Source organism: Macaca nemestrina, chromosome 6 (genome assembly GCF_043159975.1).
Source record: "Macaca nemestrina isolate mMacNem1 chromosome 6, mMacNem.hap1, whole genome shotgun sequence".
Lineage (NCBI taxonomy): Eukaryota > Metazoa > Chordata > Mammalia > Primates > Cercopithecidae > Macaca > Macaca nemestrina.
Genome location: NC_092130.1, coordinates 36679173 through 36706560, shown reverse-complemented (window position 1 = coordinate 36706560; position 27388 = coordinate 36679173). Strand labels below are relative to the sequence as shown.

Below are 27388 nucleotides of genomic sequence, written 5' to 3'. Positions count from 1 at the left end.
GAAGAGAAGCTTACTTAAAAGAGACTTAATTTTCATCTCTTGGGAATCTAAATGCTAGAACTAATAGCACTGGAGATGTATATATCTTTCAGATTAAAAAAACCTTTCTGTTAAGAAGGGATTGATAAATTGATAGTATATTAGGTTTTTAAAAACTTGACTGCTTTCTTGGACTCAAAGATGCTTACCTAAAATTGGATTTATGCTAGCTCAGGTTAGCCAATTATCCTGTTTCTGTTGACCTAATACCTCTGCCTTCTCTTAGTCACTGCGGCAAACAGACTCTAAGGTGGCTCTAGGACCCTTGCCTCCTTGCATTCATGCCATGGTGTAATCTCTGCCCACTGAATGTGGACAGGACCTGTGACTTACTTCTAATCAGTAGAGTATGGCAAAGGTAACAGGATGTATGTGATTACAGGCTGTAATGCCTGTCTTGCAAGGAAACTTTCCCTTGCCAGCTTTGAAGAAGCAAGCTATTTCATTATGAGCTGCCTATGGAGGGCCATGCGGCAGGAAGCTGAGCAAAGCTTCAGTTGACAGCCAGCAAGAAACTGAGGCCCTTATTGACATCCTACAAAGAACTGAATTCTGCCAATAACCATGAGAACTTGTAACTGGATCCTTCCCCAGTTGAACCTCTGATAAAACCTCCGCCCCTCATCAACACCTTCCTTGCAGCCTGGCAGAGGACCCAGTAAGCCTGGGGCTTCTCCACTGCTTTAGTATGGAATGTCTGTGGGAGCCCACTCTGCACTCACACATGCACAACTCAGAATTGTAGGGGAGTTAACGCCTGCAGAGCTACCATTGAACAATGGCAATGTAGACTATGAACACATGCTGTTTCTTTTCTGTAGAAGTGCTCTTCATAAAGCTCCTCAGGAGATCCAGTGGAACTGAGCACTAGAAGTCCATCCCAGGCACTGATTTGACAAAGTTTCCTTGTGTTGGCTTTCCCTCTTGTTGCAGTCTTCCATCCCTGATCCACAGACACTTTGAGATAAGAAAGGTATGTTGTTTTAAGCTGCTAAGTTTGTAGTAATATTGATATACAGTCATAAATAACTAATACATGACTCTTGACTAATTCTAGATATTATATAATCCATAACTTTGGGAAAATGAACTGCCATTACCACATTTGGCAGCCAATTATAAGCTATCCTTATGGGAAGCCAGAACTGGTCCATATGATATACATTGGTGCTGTATCAATGTAAGTGATCTGCCTCTCCCTCCCCTAAGCTCTACTCAACTCTTTGATTAGCAACAACAATCAGTCAAATTAATTTCAGTTTCTCCAAACAAATTGATGCTCTTGTATGATACACTACAGATCTGAAAATGTGTTAGCCAAAATTAGAATGAAAAATTTGTGGCCTTACACATCTTATTTTTAAAAGTAGCAGAAGTTATCTAGATAGGGAGAATGTGCTCTACTTATTGTTTTCTTTGTAGTTATCTATATTAAATTATATGTTAGAGTAAAACATCTAAATGACTTATCTTGTGTCATCTAATATGCATTTGGGATGATATAAAGCCACCTTCCACAATTAGTGCATGGGACTCAGAATTGTCTGGACTTTCTGTTTATAGAGCACTCCATCTCCCAAGGAATCCAAAGCATTTCATCTCACTGATTCCTGAAGACTTATAACATGTCTCTTGTTAGGTAGAAAATCCTGTCAAGGGAAACTGAGACAGGAGACTTAGTAATAGAAAGCCTAGTTCTTTCTTGCTGCCTCTTCAAGCTGCACTACTGCTAGGGAAAAGGGATGCAAAAGAATCAGTTTTGGCTTCTTCCTTTTGTCCAGTTGACTAGACTGGAACAGATGCATAAAGGACGGGAACATATTAATAGGGGTGTTTAAATGAGCTTATAAGACACAAGAAAAAGAGCAATTATAAGTTGTAGATCTTTGATACAGAAGCTGGTCAGAACCAGCACGAGATAAAGTCCTAATAAGTCCCCTTCATTTGTTTATTTATTAGTCATTTGTCCATTTAAATGAATAGGTCAACCACTGTTTGCCAGGTATCAGGACTGGCATTGGGGAGCAATGCTGTATAAGAGAGACATGGTCCCTGTTTGAAAAAGTATTCGCAGACAGAACAGCAGAAGCAAAGACCCAGAGGAATATAGTGCACAGAAGGACCAGGCCAGAGGCACAGGGAGAAGTGGAGGTTGTGGGAGTTGAGGCCGAGAGGCAGCAGAAAAAGTGCAGACAGAACTTGAAAGCCAAGGCAAGCATACTTAAGGATGTGCAGTTTGTATGCAGTTCCCTTGACTTTCTCTCCTGTGCTTCCCACTGCTATCCTATTGCTGGAGCTCTTATAGCTTGCTCCTGCTAAATGACCCTATGCCTTTACCTTGGAACTTGAAATAGGCCTGGCGTGCCTTGGTATTCTCTGGACCTCTTCTACACCATTAAAACATTGGGGGTCAAAGAGCACCGAAACATGGATATTGGCTTTGGTGTCAGGCAGTCCTGGGTTAACATCTCAATTCTACCACTTCTGGCCAAATGCCCTCGGATAAGTTATTCAGCCCTTTAAATCAGCTCCTTATAAGGTTGTTGAGAAGATTTAATGACATATTGAACACAGAGTGTTTAACTTGCTGCCTGGAATATAATATATACTCAATAAATGATAGTCACTCTTTTGTTTTTCACTCCTGGGGAGACTTAGTGATTCATATCCTAATGCTGATAAATTAATGTGCAATAATATATTAAAGGAATACTTTAAAAATACTCTTGGGAAGAGTACAAGGGGCAGTGCCTAAACCCACAGATATTTGAACACTTTAATACTCAATATTAACATGTTAATACTTAAATACTAATACTTTAAAAATACTCTTGGGAAGAGTTCAAGGGGTGGTGCCTAAATCCACAGATATTTGAATACTTTAATATTCAATATCAATATGTTAATATTTAATATTAATACTTAAATACTAATACTTTGAAAATACTCTTCAGAAGAGTACAAGGGGTAGTGCCTAAACCCACAGATGTGATTCTCTCATGCTTGGAAATGGTAGAGCAGGCCAGCAGGAGAAAAAGTTCCTATCTTTTTTTGTGAGCTGTGGACCAGAAAACATGCTAAGTGCTTTGCACATTTTATTTAACTTAATCCCCATGACAGATTTGTGATGTAGAGCCCTTAACCACTTCCTTTCTACAGGGGAAAGAATAGAGGTTTAAGTAACTGGTCAAGTCATATGGCTGTCACTGTGGGTAAGAATTGTCCTGTTTTCTCAGATGAGGTTTCTGGAGTTAGCGATCACCTTGAATTTTGCTCATGGTATCTGCACATGTGTGTGCCATGGGGCAACCAAGGAGAGTAACAGGTCAGCTCCAGGCTTTCCTTGAAATGTTGTGCAGTTTAGAGTTTTTTTGTTTGTTTTTTTAAACAAAGTCTCACTCTGTTGCTCAGGCTGGAGTGCAGTGGCACAATCTCGCCTCAAGTAGCTGGGATTACAGGCAAGCGCTACCACGCCTGGCTAATTTTTGTATTTTTTGTAGAGATGGGGTTTCACCGTGTTGGCCAGGCTGGTCACGAACTCCTGACTTCAGGTGATCCGCCCACTTTGGCCTTCCAAAGTGCTGTGATTACAGGCGTGAGCCACTGCGCCTGGCCTAGAGTTTTCTGTATCTGTATTACCTACTCTCCATTGCTTCCTCTGTTTCCTTATTACCCTGGCTTGAATGTGCCCCAAGCTCCTCCCCAAAGCCATTGCCTGGGACCAAGAAATGTTTGCCTTGCCAGTTCTTAAGAATTTAAGTAGATTTGAAATTAGCAAACAGAATTTGAAAAATGTTATTCATGGCTCCAAAACAAAAACAAAACTAAACTTTAAAAATAAAAATAAAAAGCCTGACTTCCCACAGGCTCCCTCCACCTGAGAAGGGATATAGGAAGGTGAACAAGGCCACTTCATCTTGACTTCAGGAATAGAAGAGCAAAGTAATAAAAGCAAACAAAACTGAAATGTCCCCAGGTATAATGGACTTGGACATGAGTGCTGGTAAAGAGATGAGCGCATATTTTAGAATCCGGATGAGCTGCTATGCATAAAATAATGATTGTACAACAACTGACAAACCTGGAAGTAACTAAGGACTTCAGAGGTGAACAAGAAAACGATTTCCCTGTGCTCTTCTAAGCCAGCCAGTTAATTCAGAGAAAAAAAGGAAGGCCGACAGCTGAGACTCATGGAGGGGCCGGGCAGTGGGGAAGAGGGAGAAAGACAGGGAGAATATAAAAATTACAAAATCCTTGTTCAGTCAGCAAGTATTTGGAAACAGTGTAGTACTAATGGTTAAATTCATGGCCTCTACTGCCTACTAGCTGGGGAACTGGTCCTTGGACTGTACTCCTTAGTCTGCAAAATGGGGATATCAGTAATACCTACCTCTTAAAGGAGTTAGATAAATCCCTTGGTGTACTATCTGACACACAGTAAGAGCTCATATATGTTACAATTTGTAACATTATTTACTTATTCACCATTTGCAAGGCACTTGGGGTGGAGGCATTAAAGTGACACAGACAAGAATCCACCTCTGATCTTATTATCTAGCACAGCAGCCAGATGACTGCATAAATTCTGCCTTTGATTATAGTTTTAAGTACCTAAAAGTTCCAAAGAATTATGGGGCTCAATAAAATTGCTCAAATAACAGAGCACCAAAGAGATACTCCTAGGCATCATTGTGTTGAAAACAATGGCCAGAAAGCACTACTCGATGCAGCATGCTTTGATCAGTTAATTGCTTTCTTGGGACAGGAGATCAGAGCAGGCAGAAGGCAGCAGAGGAGAAGTCCACGCACACAACCCTCCACCTTCTGGTCATCTGCTTACATTATCCAGATTTGGACACATTCATTCATTTTTTGTGTTTCTGGAGCTAATTTAGGGTGGAGATAATTAAGTGCATAGATGTAGAATGGCAAAAATGGTCTGTTTCGTGTCTCTAAGATGAGGTTCCTAAGCAACAACAAGCTGCTCTGGTCAGATATGTCTTAACAGTATATTGAATTCCTTTGCATCATGGCTCAAGCACAATTTATAAGTGCTATTCAAATTATGTAAGAGGCTGGACCAGAGAGGATCCTTTTCTGTGCCAAGACTGTAAGTTTTCACAACAGTAGCTGCAACCTGAACGCTTATCAGGAATCAGAAAGTTGTCAAGGTTGTTAAAGCCAAAATTTGCCATTGGAACTCCTGATGAAAGCACCTGGTTAGCTCAGCACCCAAAATAAATCACATCATGAGAGAATATTGTCCTCGTCCCCTCCTAGTGCACCTGGAGCGTAGCCCTAAGGGAAATCCTATCCACTCTCTTTTTCCAGTGTTCCAGCAGTGCGTGCATCTGTTGTTGACACATCTGGAGCCTCAGCTTTCCCATCACCTCTGACACTGTGGACATGATCATGACACTTTAAAACTAAAGGAAGGATGGTGCCTTCCGTCAGAAGGAAGGCATGCCTGATACAATTAAAATCAAAACTCAGATGGCATTGTTGGCCACCTTAAAATATCTCTGCATTGTACCAGATAGAGATGAGAACAATTTTTATGCCTTTCGCCTGCATACTTTTAACTGTGAGGTATGAGTGAAGGGTTAAGGATAAAATTAAACGATTGCATCTGTTTTCTCATTACATGAGTGGGTTCCATCTCTTGGTTTTTCCTTAAAATCTTTGAAGGTAAAATAGCATTTGTTTCTTGCCTAATTTATCTGGGCTACTTCAAGTCTACTTTGGAGACTTCCTTTCCATAGACAAATTGACATTGTCTTTAAGGGGGCTGGCAGAGAATAATGATTCAGAACATGATCCTGGGAACAACCTAGACCTGGTTCAATTCCTGAGTCACCTACTTACTAGCTGGGTGACCTCAGGCAAGCAGCTTAACTTCTATAAGCCCCATCTCTTTATCTGTAATGTAGAGAGGATAACACCACTGTCTGCCTCAAGCGATTCTTTTGAGGATGCAGGGGTATCATGATTATAAAGTCTATGAAGTCTATCTTTCAGTGTCTGACACATAAGTACTCAATAGGTGGTAGCAAATGTTGTTTTACTATTACCAATTAGACCCAAACAAACAAACAAACGGCACAGGCTGATCGCTAAAGTAATTGGGAAATTTGTTTAAGGCAATAAGCATTTATTTCTGCAGTTTGGAATGTGATAATTGGATGAACAAATGTTTCTTTTTTGTTGAGTACTCAGAGTTTGCATAAAGAGTTAGTACAAATGCTTGTTATAAGAGGAACAGAAACCACTACTAGGTTAAGAACAGCACTTGAATATGAAGGAATTTATTTTTCACAAAACTGCACTTCAAAAAGACAAGTTGCTGTGACTAGTCAGCTTTTCATGCGACAGGCCAGCAGAAAGTCATGGTTGCTGGCTGCCCAAGCCACCTCAAATGACTCATGCAAGTCCTTTAGATCTCTTTGTATCTCTTTCTTCTGGTCCAGAAAAGCAACAGTTATATTATTGCATGGAAGGAGATTATTTATTTCTCAGTTTAACTTTGGAGTCAGGTGGACTGCCTTCAAATTCTAGCTCTCCAGCACACTAGCTCTGTGACTAATGATTTTGTACACCAGTTCATTCCTCTGGGAGTTGGGGATTAATGGGATGCTTTCCAGATAAAGTTGCTGTGAGGATTAAATGAGAACATGCAGAAAAATATAGGAGCTCAGAAAATGGCAGCTAGTAAAATGATGATGAAAATCATTCTCAACCTTTTTGCTTTCATCCATCTTAAATTTAATTTTTTGAGAACCCCAAGGAGCTTAAGTTTATGTGCATTTTATTAATAGACAGTTCACTTAATAGGAAGTAACTGAGAAACTTTAAAAATATTTGTGCATTAATTCATTTAGAATTATAATAAAAACTTTTACATGCTAACATATGTAACATTTTAAATGAAAAATAACTATTTTCTAAAAACAATAAAAAAAATTTTTCTTCAAATCTTCTTAATGTCTTTCTTAATAGAAAACAGTGAAATTCTCATCTGCTTCTGCTGCAACCTGTTGCAGTATCACGCATTATGTAGTTTCCGAAAAACTCCGATTTACACTCAAAGAATGAGAGTAGAAAAAAGCAAATAATATTTGAGAACTGTAAAAGTAGCTTTGATTCCATGGACTCCCTGAAAGGTCTCAGGGACTAGCCTACTTTGAACACAACTGTCTCTCAAACTCTCAACTGTAGGAGGGGACGCAAATGCTTCGGTAGAACAAACATGAGAATAGTGTCTAAGAGCATGAGATAAGCATCAAGGCCAAGAAGAACATAAATCTGAGGCCCTTGGAAGCATTTACTTTGGGGAATAAAGCTGTACTCAAGTAGGGGTGGGAGGACAGCAGGAGCTCAAACACATTGTACAGAATTGGGCAAGTATGAGTTATAGTCTCAAAACAAATTTGGACGAATTTCTATGACTTGGGGCTGTCCAGAAGTCACAGATCATTGCTTCTCTGTCTTTTCCTTCTTCCTTCTCCACCCTTATTTCTTCTACCCCCTCCCAGAACAGCAAGAAAATGCCCAGTTGCTCCCTGTATTATCGGATGCTGGGATAGTATATTTATACCACATCTGGAAGCATCAGAGCATGGGTTTTTCAGGCACAGAGACCTAGGTTCAAATCCTGGATCTGCCACTTAGGAGCTGTGTGGTCTTAGAAAAGTTACATAAATTTACTGAATCTCAGAATACTAATGTATATAACAGGGATTGTGGTGGATGAAAAATGTCCAATCTCCACTCCCTCCATTAAAAGGTGAATTCTATTTCCCCGTGTTTTCAGTTGGGCTGCCTCTGTGTCTTGACCACTAAATGTGGGGGAAGTAACATTGTGTGACTTCTGAGCAGTTTCAAGAGACCCTGTAGCTTCTACTCTTGCCCTTTTGGAACCCTGAGGCCTCCAGGCTGTAAATAAGTCTGGAACAAAAGACCCCAATGGAAGGAGAGGCCCAACCATCTCTGCTGAGGCCCAGATATCTTACCCCATCCAGACTCCACCAAGCAGTCACACAAGGGGCCCAAGTGATGCCCCCAGAAGCCCTACTAGGCCAGCCTGCAGAATTGTGAGAAATGATTATGTTTTAGGCCACTAATAGGGTAATTCCTAAGGTGATCAACTTGTCCTGGTTTTAGCGTTGAAAATAGTATGTCCCAGGAAAACCCGTAAGTCCTGATTGGGTTGGTCACCTTATTTGTAGCAGAGCCACAAACAACTGACACAGGGATAAAAATATGCAACTCAATGTTTCTCAGAGAATTAAGTGAAATGATGTGGTTCAAGTCAAAATACAGTGCCCAGGCAACAAATGAGATTTTTTTCTTGTCTTCGATTTACAAAAAGATTCTTAATAACTCACGATTTCCTAATAAAAATGTAATCTGTTATCTTTGTCTATAACTGAGCTTCTCATTCAGGACCCCTAATTGATTTAAATATACCAGATAGCATTCTCTGCTAGAAGAACACTACATTTCAAGCTAAGCACAGAAGTAGTAGGCCCCTGGGAAATTATGAACCAAAACAGAAAGAAAACATTGAACTGAACTAAACTCAAACCGGCTGTGAGTTTTCAAAACAGTATCACTGTTGAATACGGAAAATACTTACTATTATATCATTCTGGGTGGGTCTAGAACAGGACCGTGGTTTTTTTGTTTTTTTGTTTTTTGTTTGACTATATTTTTCCCCAGGGCCACATCTAGCAAAAATACAGTTCAAGGAAATGATCTGCAGGTAAGGTCAATATAATGCACTTATAAAAAGGCAAAATTCTAGGGGGCTACTTGGGTATGAAAGTTTGTAAATCATTCACAACTCTATTCTAGAGCCATTCATTAGGAAGAAAAATGGGGAGTAGGAGCAGAACCCTTGCAAAAACCTGAAATTCATTAAATGATGGTGCAAAGTTTTTCCTTGTATCATGATTATTTGACCTAAAATATATTTTAAATGACCAAAAGGTAAGTCTCTTTTTCTAACTAAAATTGCCCCTTATTCATACATTAAATAAATTCCCCACGCTGGTGGCCAAAAGAACTTCATGCTGCCAGGAAAAAAACTGTCCTGTACATCACTGAAGAATTCTGACTCTGCAAAAACCACATGTGAAATCATTTAGCAGGCTGAGCAGCAAAAAATGTCAGCCTTGGAGAATTTAATCAAGAAGGTATTTCCTCCTGCAGACTTCCGACAGCCAGTATGCCGAAATGGGCCCAGACACATCTGAATTACATGTGTCTTCCTGGCACAGAGTGATATATCAAGAGAGTTCAGAAAAGCATTTCTGCTGCTCTGCAAATAAGTAAATGCCCAATTCTTAAACAGGTTCAAACTAGGATTCAGTCAACTAAGTTAACTATCACCACTTTTTGGAGAGAACTAGCAAATATAAAAAGAATAGAGGTTTTAGCTTTTTAAATAATGGAAAGAAGCAGGACTCTACGTTGTTTCACAGCCTCTACATGCAATAGCCGCCTTCCCCATGGCATGAATTTGTGTATCTGAGCATTTGCCTGGATGAGTGGACAGATAGATGGATATCTACCTCCGCACGCACAGCCATCCTTCTGACATGATGACACCTCATTTCACCAGATACTGAAAAGCATAGTTCCTTTGCTTTGGAACACTCAATAATTTACTCCAAAATTTAATACATTCTTAACTGTGTTGGCAATCAGAAAGCCACCACCACTGCCACTGGAGACTGTGAGCAGACTCACCAGGATTTCCCACACTCTATTGAAATCAGTGTCAGGAGCTGAGTTTGAGATCCACTGGGATAGATTTTCTAGACATCTATAGGCATTTCTAGACTTTCAGTACACCATCTCTAATATTAAATACCTCATAGTTGACTGGCATAAAAATGTATACAAAAAAACATAAATCAAAAATCTGTTTTTCTCTTTTTTTTTTATTTGGAGACAAGGTCTTACTCCATCACCCAGGCTGGAGAGCAGTGGTGTAATCTCAGCTCACTGCAGCCTCCACCTTCCAGGCTCAAGTGATTCTCTTGCCTCAGCCTCCTGAGTAGCTGGGATTACAGTATGCACCACCACCGCCTGGCTAATTTTTGTATTTTTATAGAGACAGGGTTTCACCATGTTGGCCAGGCTGGTCTCAAACTCCTGATCTCAAATAATCCACCTGCCTTGGCCTCCCAAAGTGCTGGGATTACAGGCATGAATCACAGTGCTTGGCCAAAAACCTGTTTCTCAAAGAATACTTTTGGCCAGGTGCGGTGGCTCATGCCTGTAATCCCAGCACTTTGGGAGGCTGAGGCAGGTGGATCACAAGGTCAGGAGATCGAGACCATCCTGGCCAACATGGCGAAACCCCCTCTCTACTAAAAATAGAAAAAAAAAAAAATTAGCCGAGTGTGGTGGCCGTCACCTGTAGTCCCAGCTACTCAGGAGGTTGAGGCAGGAGAATGGCATGAACCCAGGAGGTGGAGCTTTCAGTGAGCGGAAATGGTGCTACTGCACTCCATCCTGGGTGACAGCGAGACTCTGTCAAAAAAAAAAAAAAAAAGAAAGAATACTTTGACAAACACTGAATGACATACACAATGTATGACACAAATTGTGCAGTCAAGATGATAATAAAAGGAGTGTGAGATAGATTTGAAAGATGCAAGTTTAATTAAACATTTATCTAAGTAATCACAAATGCCACCAATATGATAAAATTAAAAAAGCTTCACTCCATTCCCATAGCCACCATCTTCTCCCGCCTGAATGAGAACTCCAGGCTTGTAACCAATGTCCCTTTTACCCATAACCTATTTTTCACACAGAAGACAAAGTCAGTTTTTAAAAAAGATAATTGGTTCAATTAGCTCCTCTGCTTAATACTATTTAAAGGCTTTGCGTTGCTCCTAGAATTAAAATCCAAACTCCTTAGCCTACAAGGCACCAGGTAACTTGGCCCTTGCCTGCACTTCAACTTGATTGCAAACCACTCTTGCCTTGATTACTGACTGCCAGCCACAGAGGCCTTTCATTCTGCTACTTAAAAACATTACAGACCAGATGCAGTGGCTCACCACGCCTGTAATCCCAGCACTTTGGGAGGCCAAGGCAGGCGGATCACCTCAGGTCAGGAGTTCAAGACCAGACTGGACAACATGATGAAAACCTGTCTCTACTAAAAATACAAAAAAATTTACCTGGGTTTGGTGGTGGGTGCCTGTAATCTCAGCTACTCGGGCGGCTGAGGAAGGAGAACTGCTTGGACCCAGGAGGCGTATGTTGCGGTGAGCCAAGATTGTGCCATTGCACTTTTGCCAGGGCAACAAGAGTGAAACTTTGTCTCAAAACAAAACCAAACAAACAAACGAAATCATTTGAATGCATCCTTTCTCAGGGTGTTCTACATCCTTCTTCACATTTCCTGGGCTGCCCTTTCCCTGACCTTCAACATGACTATCGTGTGTCATCCTTCAAATCTGATGCAAAATCACTCCCAGAGAAGCTTCCTCCCTGCCACCTTTTCTTCCTATCATCCCTCTCTCTTGCTTATTTCCATGGCTCTTATCAAAGTCTGAAATTGTTATTTATTAGTTTACTCGTTCACTTTCTGTCTCTGCTGCAAGAAGGTAAGTACATTGGAGTGACCCTGACTTGGACATTCACTTCCGAATACCCTGTGCCTAGCAGAGTGCATGGCTTTGGCCTCAGAAAACATTGCTATCTTCCCTCTAGATCACTGATTAGAGGAGGGCAAGACTGGAACAGGGAAACATTTAGGAGGCTATTGCAATACTCAAAGGGAAGGATGATGGTGGCAGAAACCAAAGTGAAGATACTGGGGATAGAGGAACGTGAACAAATGACCTGAGATCTTTAGAAGGCAGAATCAGCAAGACTTGACAACTGATTGGACGCGGGAGGTCTTAGGGTTCCTGTCCAGGTTTTCCCCTTGATAGTGAATTTCCCAGACATGTTTCTTCCTCCATAAGTATTTTTAGCTGCTGATAAGCTTTTTAGTTGTAATCAGCATGCTATTGGTCACGGCTGATTGGTTCAGGGAGCTGTATATGGCACACAGTAACCACACATAGGTTGGAAGTAGGGGCACAGTACAATTTGGGTTTCCCAGAGAAGTCCTAGGCTACTGTTTCAGCATCATTATTAACACTAGCCTTTTCCCTGCTCAAAAGTGTCCTAGTTTGGATTATAAATTATAAGGTTACCCTAGGCACTTAGGGAATTCAGTTGCCCCAACATCATCTAGTATGAACTCGGCCCAACAGGAGTACACACTGTTGAATGGCAGGCAAGCTAATAAAATCCTGCCTCTAGGATTGCACAAATTCTAGGTGAACAAAGAGAGAGTGTGTAATGCACACAAGGTGGAGTCTAGGAGGCTGGCTGCATATTCCAGAGCTGGAAGTCACTGTGAGTGACAGAGAAGCTGGAGAATTGCAGTCACTCCTGCAGGCTGCTTTCATCACTGGGAGTTGCTGAGCTCATGTCATCTTCACCATCAATGAGGTTAAGTGACAAAATTACCACCCTAAGGCAGCAAAAGTGTCAAACAGGTGGTACATACACTTTGTAAAGACTTACACATCCATAGGAGGTGGTACTAGGAGAATTGCTACTAATCATCACAGCTTCTCAACCTGTGATAGACAGTCTCAATCACAGGACAGATGCCAATGAGACCAAAGATGTGACTGTATACAAGAGCCCAACACTGGCAGCCACACCGTGTTAGAGAGGGACTGAGAAATAAACTCTCCTGATGTTTGCGAACAAGAATAGAGATTCATAGCCAAAACATCTCCTACACAAACTCACAAATCCTAGGCTTTGAAGTTATTTCCAACTTAGAAAATAAAGGTTGATTTTGTAAGTGAAATTAATTTTAAGACCTAGTGGCTCAAAAATGTTTTAGAAATCAACATTAATCTTCATATTTGTCAGTCTGAACTTAAAAAAATTATCATTTTGAATAGTTTCAACTTTTGTTTTAGATTCAGGGGGTACAGGTGCAGGTTTGTTACAAGAGTGTATTGTGTGATGATGGGGTTTGAGGTATGGATGATTCCATCAACCAGGTAGGGAGCACAGTACCCTGTAAGTAGTTTTTCAGCCCACATCTCCCTCCCTTCCTCTCTACCCCCTATAGTCACTCCCCAGTGTCTATAGTTCCTATCTTTATGCCCATGCGTGTGTTTAGCTCCCACTTGTGAGAACATGCAGTATTTGATTTTCTGCTCCTGTGTTAATTCACTTAGGATAATGGCCTCCAGCTGCATCTATGCTGCTACACGGGATATGATTTTGTTCTTTTTTATGGCTGCATAGTATTCCACAATGTATATATACTAGGTTGTCTTTATCCAGTCCACCATTGATGGGCACCTAGATTTATTCCATGTGTTTGCTATTGTGAATAGCACTGTGATGAACATACAAGTGAATGTGTCTTTTGGTAGAATGATTTATTTTCCTTTGGGTATACATCCAGTAATGGGATTGCTGGGTCAAACAGCAGCTCTACTTTTTAAGTTCTTTGAAAAATCTCAAAACTGCTTTTCCACAGTGGCTGAACTAATTTACATTCTTACCAACAGTGTATAAGCATTCCCTTTTCTCCACAGACTTGCCAGCATCTGTCATTTTTTGACTTTTTAGTAATAGCTTTTCTGACTAGTATGAGATGGCCTCTCATTGTGGTTTGGATTTGCATTTTTCTGATGATTAGTAATGATGTGTATTTTTTCATATGTTTGTTGACTGCTTGTATGTCTTCTTTTGAAAAGTGCCTGTTCATGTCCTTTGCTCATGCTTGTTGATTTAAGTTCCTTATAGATTCTGGATATTAAACCATTGGTGGATGCATAATTTGTGAATATTTTTGCCCATTCTGTAAGTTGTCTGTTTACTTCGTTAATAGTTTCTTTTGCTGGGCAGAAGCTCTTAATTTAATTAGGTACAACTTGTCAATGTTTGTTTCTGCTGTAATTGCTTTTGGGGACTTAGCCAAGAATTCTTTGCCAAAGCCAATGTCGAGAAGAGTATTTCCTAGGTTTTCTTCTAGGATTTTTATAGTTTGAGGTCTTACATTTAAATCTTTAATCCACCTTCAATTAATTTTGTGTAGGGTGAAAGGTAGATAGGGGCCTGGTTTCATTCTTATGCATATGTCAAGCCAGTTATCTCAGAACCACTTATTGAATAGGGAGTCCCTTCCCCATTGTTTTTGTCATCTCTGAAGATCAGGTGGTTGTAGGTGTGTAGCTTTATTTCTGGGTTCTCTATTCTGTCCCATTGGTCTACATGTCTGTTTTTATACCTGTACCTTGCTAGTTTGATTACCGTAGTATAGTTTGAAGTCAGGTAATGTGATGCCTCCACCTTTGTTTTTTTTTGCTCAGGGTTGCTTTGGACATTTGGGTTTTTTGGTTCCACATGAATTTTAAAATAGTTTTTTCTAACTCTGTGAAAAATGATATTGGTAGTTAGGAATAGTATTGAATCTATAAATTTCTTTGGGCAGTATGACCATTTTAACAATATTGATTCTTCCAATTCATGAGCATGGAATGTTTTTCTATTTGCTTGTATCACCTCTGATTTCTTTGAGCAGTGTTTTGTAGTTCTCCTTATAGAGATCTTTCACCTCCTTAGTTAGCTGTATTCCTAGGTATTTCATTTTTTGTGGCTATTGTAAAATGGGATTGTGTTCTTGATTTGACTCTCTGCTTGAACATTATTGTATATAGAAATGCTACTGATTTTTGTGCATTGATTTTTGTATCCTGAAACTTTACTGAAATTGTTTATGAATTCTAGAAACCCTTTGGAAGAGTGTTTAGGGTTTTCTAGGTATAGAACTGTATCATCAGCAAATACAAGTAGTTTGACTACTTCTTTTTTCCTGTTTGAATTTTTAAAATTTCTTTCTCTTGCCTGATTGCTCTGGCTAGGACATCCAGTACTATGTTGAATGGGAGTGAGGAGAGTAGGCAACCTTGTCTTTTTCCAGTTCTCAGCGAGAATGGTTCCAGCTGTTGCCCATTTAGTATAATGTTGGCTATGTGTTTGTCATAGACAGCTCTTATTATTTTGCAGTATGTTCCTTTGATGACTAGTCTGTTAAGTGTTTTTATCATGAAGGGATGCTGGATTTTTCAACAGCATTTTCTGGATCTACTGAGATAATCACATGATTTTTGCTTTTAATTTTGTTTATGTGATGAATCACATTTATTGGTTTGCTTACGTTGAACCAGCCTTTGTCCCAGGAATAAAATCTACTTGATTGTGGTGTATTAATTTTTTGCTGTGTTGCTGGATTCAGTTTGTTAGTATTTTGTTGAAAATATCTGTGTCTATGCTAATTGGAGATATTGGTCTGCAGTTTTCTTTATTCATTGTGTCTCTGCTGACATTTTGGTATTGGCCTGATGCTGGTTTTGTAGAATGAATTAAAGATGAGCCCCTTCTTTTCAAGTTTTTGAAATACTTTAAGTAAGATTAGTACCAGTTCTTCATACCTCTGGTAGAATTTGGCTGTGAATCTGTCTGGTCCAAGGCTTTTTTTGGTTGGCAGGTTTTTTATGACTGATTCAGTTTCAGAACTTGTTATTGATCTGTTCAGGTTTTTACTTTCTCCTTGGTTTAATATTGGGAGGTTGTTTCCAGGAATTTATCCATTTTCTCTAGATCTTTTGTGTATCTATGGAATTGGCTGTAATGTCACCTCTGTCATTTCTGATTGGACTTATTTGGATCCCTTTTTTAGTCTAGCTAGCATTCTATCAGTCTTTTTTATTCTTTTAACTCTAATGAAACTCTTGGTTTCGTTGATCTTTTGTATGGATTTGAGCCTCAATCTTGTTCAGTTCTTCTCTAGTTTTAGTTATTTCTTTTCTTCTGTTAGCTTTGGGGTTGGTTCAGTTTTTTTCTAGTTCCTGTAGGTAAAATATTAGATAATTTAAAATCTAACTTATTGATAAAGGCATTTAATGCTATAAACTTTCCTCTTAGCACTGCTTTAGCTGCATCCCAAAGATTTTGGTCATGTCTCTGTTTTCATTAATTTCAATTTTTTTTTTTAATTTAAGCCTTAATTTCATTGTTCACCCAAGAGTTATTCAAGAGCAAGTTGTTTAATTTCTATGTATTTGTGTAGTTTTGAGAGGTCATCTTGATAAGAATTTCTATTTTTGTTGCACTGTGGTCTGAAAGTGTGCTTGGTATGACTTTTTTTTTTTTTTTTTTTTTGCATTTATTGAGACTTGCTTAATGACAGAGCATTTGGTTGATCTTAGAATATGTTCCATGTGCAGATGAGAAGAATGTATATTATGCAGTTGTTGGGTGACATATTAGGTAGATGTCTATTAGGTCCAATTAGTTGAGTGTCAAGTTAAAGTCCAGAATTTGTTAGTTTACTGCCTCAATGTTCTAATGTTGTCAGTGGGATGCTGGATATTGAAGTTTCCCATTATGATTGTGTGGTTGTCTAGGTCTTTTTGTAGTTAGAGAAGAGCTTGTTTTATGAATCTGAGTGTTCCAATGTTGCGTGTGTATATACTTAGGATAGGTCTGTGTTCTTGGTGAATTGAACCCTTTATCATTATGTAATGCTCTTCTTGGTCTATCTTAATTGCTGTTCATTTAAAGTCTGTTTCATCTGATATAAGAATAGTGACTACTGTTCTTTTTTGTGTTCTGTTTGCATGGTAGATCTTTCTCCATCCTGCTACTTCAATCCTGTGGGTGTCATTAGATGTGAGATGGGTCTCTTGAGGACAACAGACAGTTGGGTCTTGCCTTTTTTTTTTTTTTTTTTTGAGATAGAGTCTCGCACCACTGCCCAGACTGGAGTGCAATGGCATGATTTCATCCCACTGAAACCTCCACCTCCTGGGTTGAAGCCATTCTCCTGCCTCAGCCTCCCAAGTAGCTGGGACTACAGGCATGTGCCACCACACCTGGCTAATTTTTGTATTTTTAATAGAGATGGGGTTTTATCATGTCTCACCAGGCTGGTCTTGAACTCCTGACCTCAAATGATCCACCCGCCTCAGCCTCCCAAAGTGCTGAGATTACAGGCGAGAGCCAACACGCCCAGCCAGGTCTTGGCTTTTTATCCAGCTTTCCACTATATACCTTTCAAGTGCTGGCATTTAGACTGTTTGCATTCAGGATTAGTTTTGATATGTGAGATTTTGATTCTTTCATTGTGTTGTTAGCTGGTTGTTTTGTAGACTTGATTGGTATAGTTGCTTTAGAGTGTCTGTGAGCTATGTGCTTAAATGTGTTTTTGTTTTAGCAAGTGTCATTCTTTTGTTTCCATGTTTAGCATTTCCTTAAGGACTTCTTGTAAAGTTGGTCTAGTTGCAATAAATTTCCTTAGCATTTGCTTGGTCTGAGAAGGATTTTATTTCTCTTTCACTTATGAAGCTTAGCTTGGCAGGATATGAAATTCTTGGTTGGAATTTCTTCTCTTTAACCATGCTGGAAATAGGCCCTCAGTCTCTTCTGCTTTGTAAATTTTCTGCCAAGAGGTCTGCTGCTAGCCTGACAGGGTTCCCTTTATAAATGGCCTGACTCAGGCTGGGCGTGGTGGCTCACGCCTGTAATTCCAGCACTTTGGGAGGCTGAGGCGGGGGGATCATGAGGTCAGAAAATTGAGACCATCCTGGCTGCCATGGTGAAACCCTGTCTCTACTAAAAATACAACAAAAAAAAATTAGCCAGGCATGATGGTGGATGCCTGTAGTCCCAGCTACTCAGGAGACTGAGGCAGGAGAATGGCCTGAACCCAGGAGGCGGAGCTTGCAGTGAGCCGAGATCGCACCACTGCACTCCAGCCTGGGTGACAGAGTGAGACTCCGTCTAAAAAAAAAAAAAAAAAAAAAAAAAAAACCTGACTTTTCTCTCTGGTCATCGTTAATAGTATATCAGAGGGGTTCTCTGTATTTATTGAATTTTCATGTCATCCTCTCTAGTAAGATTGGGGAAATTTTTGCAGATTATATCCTAAAATATATTTTCTAAGTTGCTTACTCTCTCTCCTTTCTTTCAGGAATGGCAATGAGTCACAGATTTGGTCTCTTTATGTAATCCATGTTTCTTGGAGATTTTATTTATTCATTTATTTGAGACAGGGTCTCACTCTGTCACCCAGGCTGGAGTGCATTAGTGCAATCATGGCCCACTGCAGCCTTGATTTTCCAGGCACCAGTGATCTTCCCACCTCAGTCTCCTGTGTAGCTGGGACCATAGGTGTGCACCAACATGCCCAGCTAATTTTTGTATTTTTGATAAAGATGTGGTCTCACCATGTTGCCCAGGCTGGTCTTGGACTCCTGAGCTCAAATGATCCACCTGTGTTGACCTCTCAAAGTGCTGGGATTACAGATGTGAGACACTGTGCCTTTACAATTTTATTTTATTTTATTTTTTGAGACACGCTGGAGTACAGTGGCGTGATCTTGGCTCACTGCAAGCTCTGCCTCCTGGGTTCACGTCATTCTCCTGCCTCAGCCTCCCGAGTAGTTGGGACTATAGGCACCCGCCACCATGACCGGCTAATTTGTTGTATTTTTAGTGGAGACGGGGTTTCACCATGTTAGCCAGGATGGTCTTGATCTCCTGACCTCGTGATCCGCCCACCTCAGCCTCCCAAAGTGCTGGGATTACAGGCATGAGCCACCATGCCCAGCCCACAATTTTACTTTTAAAAATTCTTTTTTCTTTATTTTTGTCTGAGTTGATTTGCAGAACTGGTCTGTGAGCTCTGAGATTTTTTCCTCAGCTTGGTCTAACAGAAGCTGTTAATGCTTCTGACTCAGTTATGAAATTCTTGTTGGGAGCTTAATTCCAGAAGTTCAGTTTGATTCTTTCTTAAAATGGCTATTTTGTCTTTCAGCTCTTGAATAGTTTTATGGGATTCCCTGGATTCAGTTTTAACTTTCTCCTGAATCTTGATGAGCTTCTTTGCCATACAGATTCTGAATTCTGTATCTGTCATTTCAGTCATTTCATTTTGGCTAAGACTCATCGCTGGGGAGCTAGTGGGCTCATGTGGAGGTAAAGGGGTGCTCTGAATTGTAGAGTTACTAGAATTCTCACACTGGTTCTTTCTGATTTGTGTGGGTTGATGTTCCTTTAACCTTTGAAGTTGCTGTCCTTTGGATGGGGCTTTTAGCTTTTACGTTCTTCACATTTTTTGCTCTAACACACCATTACTGGTTTGAAGCTTTTAAATTCTTTAATGCCCTTGAAGGTTTGACAGTGGTATAAGTTGGGTTTAGCTGACTGGCTTCAAAGTCCAAGGCTCAGCTCGGCACTCTCGGGCTGCCTGCTTTAACTCTGGGAGGGACTGCTACTGGGTCTGTGGCTTTGTTCTCTGGTTTCTCGATGTCAAATACTGGCTGCACTGAGGGGGCCGAGGTGCTCCCCCTCCATTGGCAATCGTGCTCCATCAGTAGCTGCTGGCAAAAGCGCTCCGATGGGGTGGCAGTGGGGCCACAGGCGAAAGTGCTCCACTGGGCCGGCAAGGGTCTTGGGTGAAAGTGCTTTGGCATGGTGGTGTAGTGAGGGGGCTCTGAAGTTTCAGTGAGCCATTGGACTACAAATAGTAGCAGCTCCTGTACCTTCCTCCAACCCCTATGTTTTGTTGAAGGAGAGGTTATACTACTTTTGACTCCATAAGGCATTTCCTTAATCCAAAAGATTAGGTGATACTGTGGTTTGACTGTGATGCTTAAGAATGCAGTCTGAGTTTTCAAATCAATGACGCTTTGAGTAATTTAGAAAATGCTTTATATGACTCCAAACTCTAGCTTGTGGAGTTTATTTGATATAGTTAGTTTTCTATAAAACATCATTAAGGCTCCCTTTCTTTCTGTTGGCCCTTGGTCACCAACCAGAAAAGGACACCCAGAGCTGGGATGAAAGGTAGACCTTAGTTCTATTAGAGAAAATGTAAAAGCATTTTCAAAGCATTTTCTCTATGCAAGGGAATTCCTTGACCATATCTTGATTACTGGGGACAGCAAATCTAAATAACTATTAAACTTAAAAACCAGTTCTGCAATTGAATAATATAGCCTCAGACATTGAGAAAAGCACTTAAATAAATCTCATGTGTAGCAAACTAATGAAACTTTCCAAAGGGAAAAAAAGTAAATATATATGTGTCGTAATATAAAACAAAAGGAAAATGGGGCTAAAATAAATTGAAAGGGCTCTCAGATATTTACAACCAATAAAAATATTATATTTTGGGAAGATTTTAAAAGTGTCATTGGAAAAAGCAGCACTGGCATATTCTGTCCTTTTTTCTCTCCCAACTTTTATCTTCTTAAATTAAAACTCACAGGAAAAAAAAAAAAAAAAAGGCAAGCCTCTAGCTGGGCTATGAGGAACACTATTCATTTCTCCCCCTGACCTGATTAGTCAGAATGTCTTTCGAATGATTAGTTTTCAATTTGCACCACTGTCAGAGAGAAAGGCCTCCAAATTAATGGCTACATTGATTGTTTATGCCTCCAAGAGACACATTAAAAAAATTTCAGCAACGCTAAAAGAAATGGTGATCTTCTGAAAAGATTTAGCTTAATAGATTTTTTTAAAAGAAAAATGAAGGTTTTGGCAACTTGCAAAAAGTATGTTTAAAATTCCACTTACAAGTCTGGCTGCTTAGAGCGTTTGAGTGCTAAGGGCTTTCTCAATTCTTAGCATAAGAAGCTGACCTAAGATTTTGGGATCCTTGGACCCATCAGCAGAAATTTTGGTAGAACTGCAATTCTAGCTCATCTGTAGGGCCCATTTACCATGCTGGCTTCCTTTTAATAAGAAATGCTGTCCCTCACCACATCCCCCCAGTGTCCTTCCTGGGTGGTTTATCCTCCCTGCCTGGGCTTTTGGAACCACACTAAAAATTCAAGAGGAAAGGTTTCTACAAACATTGTTCTGTTTGGTTGGCACAGAAGGGATGGGAATTTGCACAGAGCTTTTGTTGGGCAAGTTTCTCTTAATTCCCTGCCAATGAAGTTCTAATGCTGTGTCTCAGATGAAGAAAGGTAACAACAGATTAGACAACTGTTCACTCCATCTTACATTTACTCTGAAGAACTGCAATATGTTTTTGCAACAGGCGAAGGACCATGTTAGAAGTAAGCTTACTTTCATTACTGATATTTACCTTGTTGAAATTGGCCAATATAACGATGCAGTGGCTATTCATGATAGCAGCATGCCCAAAATTGTAGCTCACTGAGGACCAATAATGATCAATGTTCAAGGATGAGAAATACAGTAATGTTTTCTCTGTTCTTGTTGAGGTTTGATGATTATTGTTTATGCCACGGCAAATGAGGTTTCTTTAGATATTAACACAGTTTCCATGATTTAAATAGGTGTTGAATGCCCATTTTTCTCAATATCATCTCGTTTCCTTAACTTTCTTATGTGTCTGAACCTGGTGGTCATACTCCCTCTCAAATCCCTCTTTGCAAATTCTTTGATCTGGGTCAGCACAAAAAAGAGGCGTCAGTCTCAAATGACACCTTATTTCAATGAGGTCCAATTATGGTAAGAGAGATGGTCAAAATCAACAGTTTATGGAATATTAAACTGGTAATGGCAGAGATAAAACTGATCATCTAAGGCTTGGTATTCAGCATTTGGAGCCCTACATGCCCCCAGTAGTACTAAGCCCAGACTGCCGTTGGAAGGTCAGCACAATCAGGATTGCTTCACACAACTGCAAGCTGGATGACCAAGCACTGTGTGGTGTAACGGGGCCCTGCAGTCATCACTTATAAAACTCAGAACCATAACACAGATCATGTGTTCCACATGAATTGCCATGGTTGGATATCTAATTTTTTTCCCTGTCTCAAACTATGGTACTAGTTATTCACGGCAGATTGGTAGTTTTTGTAAAACCAGTGCTTTGACTATGTGACATTAACACTCATGAGGACCTGATAACTTCCAAACACAACAGAACATTTGGACACTTGCCACCTGAGTCCTGTGCCAGCTACACCAGCTTGGCTGAGCTGTTGTCATATTCCACTAGACTCTACCGAAGGTCATCTGCAGTCTTGGCTCACTTAGCTAGCTTTGGAATTTGCTCTCCCCTTTATCCAATGCTTCCTCTTCTTTGTTACATTATATTGCTCAGGTCTTTTAAAAATCTGAAGAACAAGTGCTTGCTTGAAGCCTTCCTGAAGTCACTGGTTCCACTTTTTTTTTTTTTTTTTTTTTTTCCAGGCCAGAAAAAATAGCCTCTGATTTACTATCCTGGGCAATGCACTATTAAAAATTCTATGATTAAATAATATTTCCGGTTGCAGAATATCTCTTGTTATGCTGAAAGCCATCGAAAACTGCCCTTAATAGATACCTTAAGGTGTCTAGTGGTATATCAAGTTAGGTTGGGGAGAAAAGGTAGCAGGTTGTATAAACCCCTTTCTACCAGGAGATTTCCCTGGTGGAAATAGTATTTTTTTTTAAGTCACTGGCATTGTTTAGAATTGCTGGTGCATAGTAATAATAAGCAGACTAACCTTCAGTTGGGTTTATTATCATTTTTAAGTTATCTACAGACAATGAACCCCTTTATACCTTGGCAGACTGCACTCACTTCAACACCTTCCCCCTTGTATATCACTGTTCAAAGCAACCCCTAAATGATCAAATTATATATGGGAACAAAGCATTCCTGAAAGATCCTCCTTATTGAAGTATGTATTTCACATGGCATAGTTAAAGTTTTCAAAGACTCTAGGGAAAGGAGCTGCACACTCTGTGTACATAAGTAACTGCAGTTATTCTCACGTGGCCTAAGACTACAAAAGATGCTTGCATGGGCTTTTGTGTCCTAGCACTGTCCTTCTGTTAATACAAATGAATTAATGAAATTAACCAATTTCCTTAGTCTACATAACCTCACATTTCTTAATTTGTTGGATTTGTCTCCACTATACTCAGCTTAGTCTCTTTTGAAGTCTCCCCTCATTTAAGTAAAACTCATAACAATTAACAACAAATAAGCCAAATGAATTTTTTTTTTCTTTCTGAGGACTTTGAGACCTCAAGGTCCCTATATACAAGGTCATGTCTGATCATTCACCTTCTTACCTCTCAAACACTTTTGCTATTTTTTCAATGTCTTTCTTCCCAGCAAACTAGTTAGGGAAGTGTAGGGGACATGAAAGCATGTGTGGAGATGGGTGCATGGAAGCATTTTAGGGCCAGGGTAGAATGACACATCCCACGAGTACTCATACCCTACATTACTCATTGGCAAAACTCAGCCACACGCCACACCCAGCAGCAAAGGAGGCTGCAAAATGTAAACCCAGGAAGAAGAGGAGATGAACACTGGCGACTAGTTAGTGGTCTCTACTACACCCCCGGTTAGTCAGGAGAAGGGCATACTCAATCTTGTCACTGCCAAAAATCTTGTGCTCAGTGCATTGCCTCACACATTATAGATTTGTAGAAAACACCTGCCAATTAGGTGTGTGTGCTAAGTATTCTATGAACGACAAGGAAAGAGTGGGCCTGCAATAATCTTCAAAAACTTTAATCAAGTCTTACTTTTAATAGACCAGCCAATCTGCTAAAAAACCAAGAGGAGACTCAGCAGATCCCATGAATGTTGATGAAGTTTGATCATTTTGTTGAGAATTATGAAATCAAGGATGATTTATAATAATTCACTAAAAAATGGTTGCAGGGCTTGTTAACTTTCTAAGTAATCAGTTTATGCACACATACGTTTGATTACATAAGCTATTTGCATGTTTATATATAGAGAAAGAAAAAATAATTGGTGTTATGTGGTTTTCAGAGACAAAAGAGAGGACGTGTAAACATTTGCAGTGAACAGACAGAGCCTAAATTCAAGATCTCAGTACAAGGCACCCTGGAATAAATGGGAGAAAATATTTCCTGTGTTTTGAGTTTCCCTTCCTATTGCATGTCACTTGGAAAGCCTAGCAACCAATTTATAAGCCCTCACAAATCAATCACTGCTAGGCAGTAGCCCACATTGTGTTCTAATTCTAAGCATTTCTTCTTGTCTCAGAAATGAACACCAATGTAGATTAACCATGTCTATATAGTGGACATGGTTAATTCTTTCAGGTACCATATGAGAACAATGATGACGAATGGGAAACATTTTTAAGATCACAAGAGAACTGTATATTAACAAGCAAAAAAAAATGTAATCATCTCAAAATAACAGGCATTAACAAACCCGCATACTGCAGAGATGCATTGTTCCTGCATGCAAAGAAACTGATGACATGATCCCCACTGCTATGCTCAGAGAAAAATTGACAGGTCCCTTTTATTTGAGAGTGTGCTGGTTTTTTCCCCTGATGATGGACTTAAGATGTTATATAAAGGGTTATACAGTGAAGTCATGGAACATCAAATTACTGCTTATACAGGATGCTTCTAAACCATTTAACCCGATACTACAGAATAAAACATGTGTAATCAACAAGCACTAAAAAGGAATGAATACGTAACAAGAATGACCCTTCACTTACCTGAAGAACGTGCATGAATTCTATTCAATGACAGTTTTAGTCAATTGTATCTTTTTGATTTTGGCATCCAGATCAACTCCCTACTGATTAATTAGGGGACCCATTATACTTGGAAATGAATGACTTAAATACCCATAAATATGAGGAACATGGCATAATGTCAGAATTGAAACATTGCTCAGACCCATCACCTAGCCAGTGGCTCCAATTAACAATATTAAACCAGTGATTCTCAAACTTTAGGAAGCATCAGAATCACCTGGATGGTTCATTAAAACACACGTTGCTGGACGCCAGTCACAAGTTTCCGATTCAGTAGATCTGAGGTACAGTCTGAGAATTTGCATTTCTAACAACTTCCCAGGTATTGCTGATGCTGTTGGTGCAGGGGCCACACTTTGAGAATGAATGCTTTAAATTAATAATCAAACAGCTGATTGAGGAACCACCATATGCCTGGAAATACAGAATAACTGAATTTTCCCATTAAAGGGTTGGAGATGTTACCCAAACCACACATTTTTATAATGATAGCTATCATATCAACTTTTATTTAAAATCTTAAGCCCCCTCTCCCCCACTGATAGAGCAAAATGAACAAAATAAACGATTCAACCCCCCTTCCCATTACCTTGCATCAGAGTCTTCTTGGAAGCTCTACCAAAATAACTCTACATCTTCAGAATCTTTTTTCAGCCTCATTACATTTAGGGAAAAGAATGCAGGTTCCTCTTTGGCACTGTGTCCTCAGCTAGTCTGTGGGAAGCTCAGCAACTTGCCACTTGTTCCCAGTTTAAGTAACAGGAATGAGATCATCAACATTTTCTATTGGGTCTCCTCAATCTCCTCCTGATTCCGGTTTAATACCGATATGCAATGGACATGTTGAAGCCCAATGGCTAACAAACTCTAAAACTTTTGGCTATGTGCTGGAAGGACCCCGAGAGAAAGTCTATCCTGGGTTAAATTCAGCCGCAGATCTGTTTCATTTGGCTGGTACTGTGTTTCAGGAAGAACTGTGCTTGAATGCCTTCAGGAGGCACATGCTCTCAGTGGCTTGTACTTCCTCCTGATTTGCCGCTGACTTCACGTATTTAAATTACCTGCCTGACCCTCCAGGTCATGGCAATTGAAGTACCTGAAAAACCCTCTGCTTTAACAAATGAGGAAACTAAGCTTTGAACAAGTTAAGTAACTCTCACAGAGTCATGCTGATAGCTAGTGACAGAACAGGACTACAACTAATAGCTCAAGATCTCGCTCTGTCTTTCTTCTTTTTTTCTTTTTCTTTTTTTTTTTTTTTTTTTTTTTTTTTTTGCTGCTTTCTCAACCTCTGGTGTCTCTAATGGTGTCAACACAGACTTTAGACAAGAACTTGATCAGCATTGCCTGCCTCACTCTGTATTACCTTAAGGGTATACCTATCACGGTCACCCACCTCAGTCTATCAGATGTGCTCCATACCTTTCTCAACATGGTACCTTCCTGTGGAGTGCTTTGAAACATGTTGAGACACGACTTCACGTTTTTTGGTTTGTAGTGGAGGAAAATATGTGAATAAGTCCGAGGTCAAAGAAATAACTTGAGCTCTGGCCTTGGAGTCACTGACAGAAATAGTATAGATTTTCACAAAGGCATCCTTTAAAAACGAAGCCAACAAAAACCAAACAAAATTAGACTTCAAATAAAAGGCCCATGCCACAATCTGGGTTTGAAACATAGTGAAGTCAAGACAGATCAAGTTTCCCCTTGGTCCTCCTTAATTTGGCTGCCTGTGCTAGTCTCCAAATTCCTTTTATCATCATTAGATGGAGAACATTCATTCACCTGTTCCAATTTGACCCTCTTGTTTTAATGGTCAAGCAAAGCACAGGGCGGGAGAACTAAAAGCAGTGGTTCTCAAAATGAAGCATACATAGCCATCACCTAGGAACTCGTTGATGATGCAGCGTCTTTGAACCCAGCTGCAGAGATTTCTGGAAGGCCTGAAATCTATATCGTTAGCTAGCATCACAAGTGTTTTCCATGCTAGTGATGCCTAGAACACACTTGGAGAAATGCCTTGTGCTTTTCAAACTTCAGTGTATTTACAAATCTCTGTCGAAATGCAGCCTCGTTAAGTAGGTCTGGGGTGGGGTCTGAGGTTGGGCATTTCTCAAAAATTCCTGTAAAGTGCTGGTCCAGAAACTGCTCTTTGAGTAGCAAGGGTTTAGAACTCTGATGTGGCAGGGGGTTATATTTCCTAGGTTTAAAATTCAGCTCTCCACTTTTCTAGTTGTCAGTCTGGAAAAGCAGCTTAACCTCTCTGTGCCTCAATTCTCTCATTCTCAAATGGGACACACTTACATGGCAATAGAAATAGGAGAGAGAGAATACCAAGTTTTGTTTGCTTTTTGAAATGGAACTTTGCTCTTGTTGCCCAGGCTGGAGTGCAATGGTGCAATCTTGGCTCATTGCAACCTCCACCTCCGGAGTTCAAGGGATTCTCATGCCTCAGCCTCCCAAGTAGCTGGATTACAGGCATGCACCATTACACCTGGCTAATTTTGTATTTGTAGGCGAGACAGGGCGTCACCATGTTGGCCAGGTTGGTCTCGAACTCCTGGCCTTAGGTGGTCCACCTGCCTCGGTCTCCCAAAGTGCTGGGATTAGAGGCATGAGCCACCGTTGCTGACCAATACCAAGTTCTTGAACTACATCCCATGCTAAGAGATTGTGAATTCCTTAAGGAGGTACCATATCTTCCTTGAAAAACAAAACTTTGGAATTTTCCA

The 27388-nt window shown here is 40.0% G+C and overlaps 1 protein-coding gene across 1 annotated transcript in view; it reads right to left on the bottom strand.

Annotated features, from left to right (window-relative positions):
* LOC105466957 (nuclear receptor subfamily 3 group C member 1) overlaps nt 1-25408 on the bottom strand; it is a 454549-nt gene extending 429141 nt beyond the window's left edge. Inside the window, exon 1 of the mRNA XM_011716170.3 lies at nt 25246-25408. The gene's annotated coding sequence lies outside the window, so the exon portion shown is untranslated. The remainder of the gene's footprint in view (nt 1-25245) is intronic.
* Nucleotides 25409-27388: the final 1980 nt, after the last annotated feature.